Raw genomic sequence first — 10,552 nt, forward strand, 5'->3', positions numbered from 1 at the left:
ATCTGGAGTTTCATGTGAAGTCTCCCATTTTAAATGTTGCACCTGATTCAAATTTTTAACAAACACATTAAAAGGCAAATCCATAACAGGCTTCAATCAAACCATGGCAGCTGGCTTGCATCTTCTGGCTCCGTTTTGAGGAAGGAGATAACCATTAGATCCCATCCTCAACCTCTCACCAGAAACCAGCTCAAACTTTCCAAGGCATTGCTGCCTCCCCCCAACAGAGAAGGTCTTAATGAAGGAGAAGCGAAGACATGACTCAGGGATGGTTTCTATGGCTCTCTAACAGGGCTCCTTATTATCCACATTGGACCAAGGGCTCTTATGTTCCACCTGCAGCTCCCAGAAGTCCCAGGACATGACACCTCCTCAGCTCCCATCTTCCTACACTAGGACTCAGATGCTATGAGGCTGACATCCCCCCATGCATGAGATTTCATGTTCTAGGCTGTGTTCTAACCTCCTGATTCTCCTTTGGGTGGCCACACTGCTCCAGGAAGAACTGGGCAACAGAGGTACCCTTTCTGCAAAGCCAAGGAATTGTATTTACAAAGCTTTTTGGAGGATTGATTGATTTTGACATCATCTCTCAGGCTGCTGAAGCTCAAATGAAAAACAAATTATCTTGAGAATCAGGTAAAGGAGGAAATGTCACAGAGACAGCCACAAACAAATGCAGATGGAGGTCCCTCGAGAGAAACACTGGCGGCAGAGGAAGTCAGCACATTATAAGAAGGTCATGGCCTTGGTGGATTAAAAGGCTATCAAATTCACAAAGAACATGATGATAGTTAAACTCTAGTCCAGCAGAGAGGGAGTGCTCTTCCGAGGGTTTTTTCTTCAAAAATCGGACAATTTTAAAATCATCTATGGCTAGCATTGCAAGCAGAGTGAAAGGAGAAAACTCACATGTGTTAAACACCTACTGTATTCCATGTGTGATGATGTATATATATTCTTTAGCTATGAGACATGGCACAAGTTACTTAATCACACTGAAACTCAATTTGCAGCTGTAAAATAACAATCTGTAGTACTTGCCTTGTAGGCTAATTTTAGAAAATAAGACCAAAGTATGGGAAAACCCTTGGTACCGTGCCTGGAAATATTAAGTATTCAGTAGACCATTGCTGTCATTATCTTCTTATCTTAATAATTCCTCACAACAGCCCAGGAATATTATGTGTATTTCATGATGAAAAGTTAAATGCAGAGAACTTGCTTGTCCAAATTGTTTGCCCAAATTCTTTTTTTTTTTTTTTTTTTTTATTATACTTTAAGTTCTAGGGTACATGTGCATAACGTGCAGGTTACATATGTATACATGTGCCATGTTGGTGTGCTGCACCCATCAACTCGTCAGCACCCATCAATTCATCATTTATATCAGGTATAACTCCCCAATGCAATCCCTCCCCCCTCCCCCCTCCCCATGATAGGCCCCAGTGTGTGATGTTCCCCTTCCCGAGTCCAAGTGAGCTCATTGTTCAGTTCCCACCTATGAGTGAGAACATGCGGTGTTTGGTTTTCTCTTCTTGTGATAGTTTGCTAAGAATGATGGTTTCCAGAAAAATATGGAACGCTTCACGAATTTGCGTGTCATCCTTGCGCAGGGGCCATGCTAATCTTCTCTGTATCATTCCAATTTTAGTATATGTGCTGCCGAAGCGAGCACTGCCCAAATTCTTCTAGCTATTAACTCAAGGAGACTGGATTCAAATCTGGATTTGCTCTTTCATATATATATATATACATACATACATACATATTTGATAATTTTTTTTTCTGGTTTAGTGATACTAGCAAGCCTGTGTTCTAAAATATTCTAACCTGAATTATTTTTCTTTTCAAGCAAAATTAAATGAGGCAATGTTTAATATCTGACTAAACCCTCCCAAGGCTCATGGTTCATCATCAATGCCATCTTCTCCACCATCCCCAAGAGCTTCACCCACCTGATGTCCAGGGCCAGATCCTGTACTGCTAGTGTCCCCTCTGCCATGGATCTTGGTTTTGGGGTATCTATTCCAGGCCAGCTCACCGTCATCTAATGCATCTAATGCACCTCTTGGCTGGGTGTACATCTCTGTGCCGGGTTCCTACTTCTCATTCTCTTGCTACTGTCACTCCATTCCTCAACTGTGTCCCCTATTGCCCATTTTGTTGGCTCCTCCATCCTGACATCTGATTTGGCATCTCTGTCTTGACCTTCCAACATGGCATCAGACTAGTTCTTCTGTCCCTTCCCACTCCTAGGACCTACCAGTCTGCCCTGCTCATCCTTGATCGGGATGAGACGGATACCCTGCGAGACGCAACAGAATCAGCTCCTGGGATTGTGTTAGCAGAATGACGGGAGTATGAGATCCACTACATGGCGAGGAACCCCAGGAACCTGCTATCTTCTTGAAGAGCAACTGAGAACTATTCCCAAGTTATCCTTCACTTTGATGTCTAAACCATACATTTGTCAATTTTAATACTAGAGTCTAGCATTTATTTAATCATTTATTTAATAATAATCTTATTATTATTTAATAATAAGAAAGGCAGATAAAATGAAAAAAAATCTCAGTATTAAGACTGACAACCTGATTTCAGAAATATTAAGCAGTGGTTTGTATGTGCATGTGTGTGTGTGTTTTAAGGAAGCACTGTTGGCAATGTATGTGTTAGGATAAAGGAAGTGTATTATTACTAGAGTTTGATGAAATTTACATTTTACTCAGGGTGAATCTTAAAGCAAAAGGTTTATTTATGAGTGAATGAAAGCAAAGTCTCTGTTTATTACTCATTCACAGAATGGCAGGTTAGGTCCTGCAAGAATTGCAGAGGACGCAGACTTGAGTAAGCCACAGTGATGCCTTCCTGGACTCACTGTCCATAGGAGAAGATAAACTTGCATATGGAAAATGTCATCATCATGTGTTAAGAAGGGGCCTGAGCCCTTAACCCAGCCTGGAGTCCCAGGGATGCTTTCTTCAAGGCATTACCACTTTAAGTAGCTATTGAAGGATAATAAAAAAAAATGACATTTACTGAAGACGTATTAAGTGGTAGGCACCTCCATAAGTGCTTTCCACTATTACCATTTGATCCTAACAACTGTTTAATGAGATGAGAATGATCACTATGTCTATTTCCAAATAAGGAAACTGAGGCACAGAGCGCTTAAGTAACATGTCTAAAGTCACTCAGCTAGGAAGTAGCAGAGGCAGGACACAAACCTAGGAAGTCTGAGGATTTGAAATTGATCAGAAAGGGAAAGGAGGGAAGACAACATGAGCAAAGACACAGAAGAGTAAAGCAAGGCTGGTGTAAGGGGAACAGTGAGAGTTACACAGTAGACACTGTGGCCATGCCCACATCCCTTAGCTGTGAAAACTCTTTTTGCACTCTTGACTGGAAGGCTTTTCCTTAAACCAAGGCAGGCTGCTCAGCCTTTGCATGGCAGGCTAGATGTGCTGATAATTAGCACATTAGCACATTAGGGTGTGCTGATGGGATTTCATGTATAAACCCCCCAGCACCCTTGATCCAAAGGCAGATAACTCTGAAGCATGGGTTTTATGCTGTTTCTCAGCATTGCCCTTCAGGATTAAGCCCAGTGACAGCTGGCTTGATAACATACCTTATATCAGCCATCTCCCTTACTGGTCTTTCCTGCACTTTCCAAATATAAACCTCTTAAAATTGAACCCTTGTCCCTGGGTCAGCTTTTGGAGGAACACAAGTTAATACAAATATATTATACTGTTCCAAAAATATACAGTAGGAAACTGAAGAGGCATAGCAAAGTCAATATAGCCCAAAGTCTGTCATCAATCCACAGACATACTTGTTACCTGCCCAGGACATTGTATGTTTACGAATGCAGAGGACATATGATAATATGTATGATAACATTTCAGGAAGTCTTTAGGAGATCGTCTGTCTGTCCCATCTCCATTTTACATGATCTACCTGAGACCGCAAGTGGGACATGGTTTGTCCAGGGTCTCTTAGCTGGTTAGTTGTAAAGCCCAGATTATTGTTTCCTGTACACTAATAGTGACAGTCCTATTCACTGAGGCAAACTAGAAAGATGTTTAGAATAATCTTTGCACCAACTCCACCAACTTTTTCAAATGCATGAAGACTAAGATCTTGAGAAATGCATTTTCAGGCTCTTTCTCTAAAACCAGCATGTGCTAACCAACCCACCAGAGTTGGCCGGGGCCCGCAGTGCAGAGAAACAGAGAACTATGCTCCTGTTTGCAAATAAACCTGAGTATTGATTCACTAGCCACTTGGTCAACCTAGTCAGTTCACTTCTAGAAAGTGATGATAGAAAAATAACACAGAGATGTACATGTATGTGCACAATACAGCATTGTGTGAAAGAGCAAAACAATGGAAACCACCTGAGTACCCATCAGTGGAGGAGTAACCACTGTTACAAATAAAATAAGGACACTCTAGGAAGATACCCACACTATACTATGTGAAAAAAAAAAGCAAGCTGTAACTACATATATATAGTACAATCCCCTTTTTGCTTAAAAAAGAAAAGCTTACGTGTAGAGATTTTTGCTTTATAAGCACAAGAACATTCGGGAAAGAGACTTAGCAAACGGTCAACAGTTTGTGGTGGTATAATTTTTGGAATATTAACTTGTGTTTGTCCTCCAGTGTTTCTTCCCCTCCTCCCTTGTAAGCAGATGGTCAGGGCTTTTTTGTGGCCTCTTGCCACAAGGGAGATGTTTGTCATAGGGCCAGAAGCCAAAGTTGTCTGCAAGACACTTCCGATTCTGGTCCCGAATTTTGTAAAACCTAAACCCATTGAGGAGATTACGCTTGGTGTTCTGGAGGAACTGGAGAGAGAAGGGAAGGTGTTTGGAGTGTAAATGGAATCTTAGTCTGAGTTCTGGAGCACTCTGATGAGGAGGAAGACCCTAGGAAGGCTGGGCTAGGGAGCTGGGAATTCCAAAGCTTCACCAAAGATTCTCCTGGTTTTAAAAGCGGCAGCAGGGGAGCCAGAACCAGAAGAGACCTTGTAGTCTGAGACCATGGACACTTCAGCAGTTAATACTGTAGAGTAAGTTCAATGGCTGAAGAGATCTTATTAGGGTTTGGTGCTACACAAAACCCTGAGACCCTTGCCCATCCCTGAGGGTGACAATAATATCTGAGACCAAATTCCTAATTACCTAATAAGATAAAGAGAGTTGCTATAGGCTTATAATTAATTTTATGTAAAAAGTGCTAATTTTTTTTTCTGCACATCTGAGTTTGTGGAATAAGATTCATATTTACTACAAGTAATGGAATTGGAGATTCAGAGGGGAGAAAGTCACTTATCACAATGTAATTTTTTGATGGTAGGAATATGGAGAGTTTTAGGTTTTCCCCTTTTTTTCCACCTCCTCTCCCCTCAGTATTTTAAAAATAACATCGTGTGCAGTTTTTTTTTGTTTGATTGTTTTTTGTGTTTCAAACAGGATCTCACTCCTGCCCATGCAGGCTAGAGTGCAGTAGTGCAATCTTGGCTCACTGCAGCCTTGACTTCCTGAGCTCAGGTGATCTTCCCACCTCAGCCTCCCGAGTAGCTGGGACTCCAGGTGTGTGCCACCATGCCTGGCTAAATTTTTGCATTTTTATTAGAGACAGGGTCTCGCCATGTTGCCCAGATTGGTCTCAAACTCCTGGGCCTGCCTACCTCAGCCTCCCAAAGTGCTAGAATTATAGGCATGTGCCACCATACCCGGCCTAATAACATTGTTTTTAATGTTCATTAAGTCATCCCACCCTCTCAGTCTTGTGGAAGCCTCTCAAGAGGGACAGAATCAGTTGCAAAAGTACCATTTCTGACCCTGAGACATGGATAGACATGTTTATTCATTTAAATATCACCTGAAAAACCCACTCACTCAAATGGTCTGTGATGCTTGCATAAACAGGAATGCTTACCCTCCTGAGTCCTGAATTTTTGGTTCTCTTAGACTCTTTGAAATTCTCCTTTCTCAGAAAGGGGCCCTCTTTCTATTTCCCCTCAAAGTTGTGACTTGACCCTCACATCCCTTTCTTCTCCAGGACTCCTTGATAAGATTCTTTTAAAATTTCTTTGGAGGGCGTCCCTTTTAGGAAGAGCAAATGCCTTTGGGGATGGATATGAAAGACAGAAGATATGGTGATAGCTGGGGCCAGCTGCACAGTCTGAAGTGGACTCTGTTGTAGAGTACTATAGAAAAGATGACTCAGTGTTTTAAAAAATGCAATAATTCTAAGCCCCCTGCATGGAAAAAAAAAGAAGAAGAGGTTCTTTTCTACACATCAGTTCTTGGGTCCTACCAATCCATCCAGTCTTAGTACCCACTGCTCTCTAACACACAGTCTCCCAACTCTCAGGCTCTCTCCCTCCATTCTCCCCTTCAAAGGCAGAGACCCCATCTCCTTGGTCTTTGTACAAGCTGCTACCCCTTCCTGATGGACCACCTGCACTGCACTTCTCATGGCCTAGTCCTATTTATCTCTCCATGATTCGACTTCTTCCTGGCTACAGTCACCTTCTCTGAATCCAGATGTTACATATACAAATGTGGACTAGTCAAGAGGGAGAGGAGAGAGAGAGGAGATTTTAGGGAATTGGCTTATTCAGTTGTGGGGGCCAGCCAGTCCAAAATCTATAGTGAAAGCTGGCGGTCTGAAAATTCAGATGAGTTGATGTTTCAGTCAGTGTTGAGTCCCCAATCTGCAGGTCAGGCCAGGCTGGAAATTCTAGTAGGGTTTCTATGCTGCAGTTTTGAGACCAATTTCTTTTTTCTTCAGGAAATCTTAGTCTTTGCTTCTAAGGCCTTCACCTGATTGGACTAGGCCCACCCATAATATATAAAGTAATTGGCTGTACTCAAAATTTACTGACTTAAATCAGTAACAGAACAGAATAACAGGATAAGCTGAGGCAGAGATATATTGATTGAAAGTCTTTATATCTGCACAGTTCCTGTGACTGTGAACTTAACCATCCAGGGATAGAAAATGTGGATTTCTCACTCTTTCTGCTACAGCCTCTAGGATTCTTGATGTAGAAATGGCATTTTTATTGGGGGTAAGTTCAACAAGGGGATAGGAAGCAATTCTCTGCTAAGCCCTGAGTTATCAACTGTCATAAAGTGCCCACAGGAGTAGATTGTTAAAAGTTGTGATTGAAATGAAATTCATGATTTTTCTCTGGATTTCTTTAAGCCATGCTAAACATAACGGCTTAAATGGTTGGTCAAATGCTAATTTGACCAATGGCTGGTCAAATAGTTGAGGAAATGCTAATTGGGTCATCCTCTCTCCTCTCTACACCCCTGCCTTGAGAAACAGACAGCAGACAGACACCACACACACACACACTGATATGAATGAATCTTTGTCCCAGTTAACTGAAGGCTGACCAATTAACTTAAACTCAGATCTGACGTATTAATCTCAGAATATACCTCCATGGAAGCTCCTGAGGATCTGAGTCAGAGAAAAGAAGGATGCCAAAAGGGGAAGCAAAAGGGACAAACGTATCTGTCTCACAGTTTTGCCTCTGCCAGCCTCTAGAGTTAACCACAATAAATAGCACTTAAAAAAGGGTCCCCACTGCAGTTGACAGTGACCATAAGACATAGCCCTGCTTATAGATAGAATATCTCTGGCATGGTAGGGTTGAAACATCTCTTGGTTGTTGTTGATTTTTTCCCTGAAACCTGTCATTTCCGAGGCGGATGGTATATGTAATATTTTAATATTTAATATAAAACACATACAAGTAGTACTTCATCTGCCTGTATCATGTTCCTAGAAGTATATTTAGAATTTTAAGCTGTTCCAACTATTATACATTTTGCCAAATTTTAGTCATTGAGGGAGTTGTGTTTAAACATCTGTTGACTGCAGATGTTAAGTAGTGTGAAACATTCTTTTAAGATGCCAAAATGCAATTAAAATCATAATATTTTTCCTAGTAACAAATCATGCTAATCAGTGAAAATTTAGAAAGATAAAACTCAATGAACACTGAATGGTAATAATTCTCTAAATAATCAGCTGTGGCTCACGGCAGGGGAGAACTAACTTTTAACTAAATTATGTTAAATCAATGCCAATTTTCTCAGCTCTTGAAAAGTGTTCTCTTTTTTCCTTCAAGCCAGGCAATGGTCAGGTGGAGTAAAACATAAGGAAGAGCATCTTTTTGGTTCAAAGGATGAAAAAAATTGGGTAACACACTTTCCTTACATCTAGCTGAGCCATTGAACCAGAATATACCAGTGTTTAAAACACTGAAATGCCAGCTCTTCTCTTAAAGGACAACATGGAAGTGTCTGATTTCTGCCTGGGCTGAGGATTCAGAAGAAGATGTGTGGAACACAGCCTGGACATGCCCCAACCTGGTTGATGAATTCCACTGCAAGTAGTGGAAGAAACACACCTACAACATGAGCAGATAAGATTTTTCTTCTGTACTTTCCAGGACTTGAACCTGCTTTGTTTTTTGGTTGTTGGGTGGGGAAGGAGGAACAATAGTGTAGCTTCCAGAAGACAGAAGAGAGTTATTTCTTGAGTGTGAATTAAGCAGTACCAAGAGACCTCAAACTAGCTCTCTCCTGATAGAAATTTTACTGTTAAGAGTTTTTCTTTAGGCTTAAAACCTTGAAAGCTCCATAATGCTCCTGAGTAGAACAATAAAGCCATTAGTAGTCAATGGCTTTCTTTAATATTTTTCTTCCATTTCAATTTTAGTTCTAATTTTATCTGACTCCTAAAAACACGTTTCATATTCTCATAAGGACTGGGCCCATATGTGTAAATGGTTCAAACATCTTAATTTGTTTACTGAACTAGTCTAAATAGTCAAATTTTTTTTTAGGCAAAAGTGAATTTCTTCAAATTCGTTGACCCACCATTTCTTAAATTCATCATTGATTGATTATCTGTTATGTGCCAACCCCTGTACAAGTTCCTAGGGCAACAGAGGTGAAAATCTATAATCTCTGTTTCCAGGACTCTATCAGTTTGATAGGGACACAGGCACATAAGCAGACAATCATAATGCAGCAGTAGTAGGGATACGCCACTCTCATCCAGGCAGTGTATTGATGACCATGTCCTTGAGTTCCCAAGTACATTGAAAAAAGTATAACAAGAGATGCTAAATTAGCAGGTAGTACTTATATGAAGTTCTACTGTGTCTACTCCTGTGCCAGGTGTTTGGGTTGGGAATGGGTATTGGGTAAGAGGAGAATAGAAGTTGGAAAGGCAGAAAACAGCAACTCAGCTGATATGGTTGGGATGTTTGTCGCCTTTAAATCCCATGTTGAAATGTAATCCCGTGTTAGAGGTAGAATCTAGTGAAAGGTATTGGATGAGGGGAGTGGATCCTTCATGAATGGCTTAGTGCCATCCCCTTGGTGATGAGTGAGTTCTGGCTCTGTTAGTTTACACAAGATCTGGTTACTTAAAAGGGTGTGGTACCTCCCCCTCCCCTTTACTCCCTCTCCCCTTCCCCTCCATCACGACTGTAAGCTTCCTGAAGCCCTTTCCAAAAGCAGAAACCGGCACTGTGCTTCATATACAGTCTGCAGAACCATGAGCCAATTCAACCTCTTTCCTTCATAAAGTACACAGCTTCAGATATTTCTTTGTAACAACGCCAAAACTGACTAACACATCACCCATTAAAGAGTTTACAATTGACTTAGAGGAAATAAGATGGAAGTGTAGGGAGTTATTAGAAAGCAAGACAACCTACAAATCTGTAAAGTATAAGCATCAAATTTTGTGGACAAAGAGTATGATGTAGGTATTGAGAAAAGAAAAAGTGAGATATAGGGTGGAACAGTCTCAGAAAAGTCCTCCCAAAGGATACAGGTAAGAGAAAGACATGGAAGGACTGGTCCAACTTACATTGGTAGAAGCAGAGGACCTAGGCCTAGGTTGTTTTTGTTGTTGTGTTTTTGTTTTTGTTTTTTTGAGACAAAGTCTCTCTCTTGTGCCCCAGGCTGGAGTGCAATCGCGTGATCTCGGCTCACTGCAACCTCTGCCTCCTGGGTTCGAGCGATTCTCCTGCCTCAGCCTCCCAAGTAGCTGGGATTATAGGTGCCCACCACTACGCCCAGCTAATTTTTGTCTTTTTAGTAGAGATGGGGTTTCACCATGTTGGCCAGGCTGCTCTTGAACTCCTGACATCAGGTGATTGGCCCACCTCAGCCTCCCAAAGTTCTGGGACCACAGGCATGAGCCACCATGACTGGCTGGGCCTAGGTCTTCTAAGCAGTGGAAATGGCAGAGGCAAGTGTCCAGAGCTGGGAATAAGGGGATGTTATGTGGGTATCATAGGGATGGGGGCAAGAGACTTCACAATAAGACACCAACCAGTCTAAAGCTGAGTTTGTGTAGGATTTTTTACTCATCTATTATTGAGGGCCATGCACCGAACTACATATTGTGGATAAGGAATTAATAAATTCTTGCTATCTTGAAGTTTATAATCTAGTCCTAAAAGGAAATTTATCAGAGAGATTTCTCTGAGCCTTAG

At 41.4% G+C, this 10,552-nt stretch overlaps 1 long non-coding RNA gene and 1 other non-coding gene across 2 annotated transcripts; one reads left to right on the forward strand and one right to left on the reverse strand.

Moving 5' to 3' along the window:
- Window positions 1-1,571: 1,571 nt before the first annotated feature.
- On the reverse strand, window positions 1,572-1,678 carry LOC111554707. The gene has a single exon (XR_002735321.1). It is a non-coding gene; the product is annotated as a U6 spliceosomal RNA (small nuclear RNA).
- Window positions 1,679-2,257: 579 nt separating this feature from the next.
- Window positions 2,258-8,948, forward strand: LOC111554675. Its single transcript, XR_002735316.2, has 3 exons — window positions 2,258-2,455; window positions 8,165-8,235; window positions 8,324-8,948. It is a non-coding gene; the product is annotated as an uncharacterized LOC111554675 (long non-coding RNA).
- The last annotated feature ends 1,604 nt before the right edge of the window (window positions 8,949-10,552 follow it).

The sequence above is a fragment of the Piliocolobus tephrosceles genome, chromosome 13 (genome assembly GCF_002776525.5).
Source record: "Piliocolobus tephrosceles isolate RC106 chromosome 13, ASM277652v3, whole genome shotgun sequence".
Classification (NCBI taxonomy): domain Eukaryota; kingdom Metazoa; phylum Chordata; class Mammalia; order Primates; family Cercopithecidae; genus Piliocolobus; species Piliocolobus tephrosceles.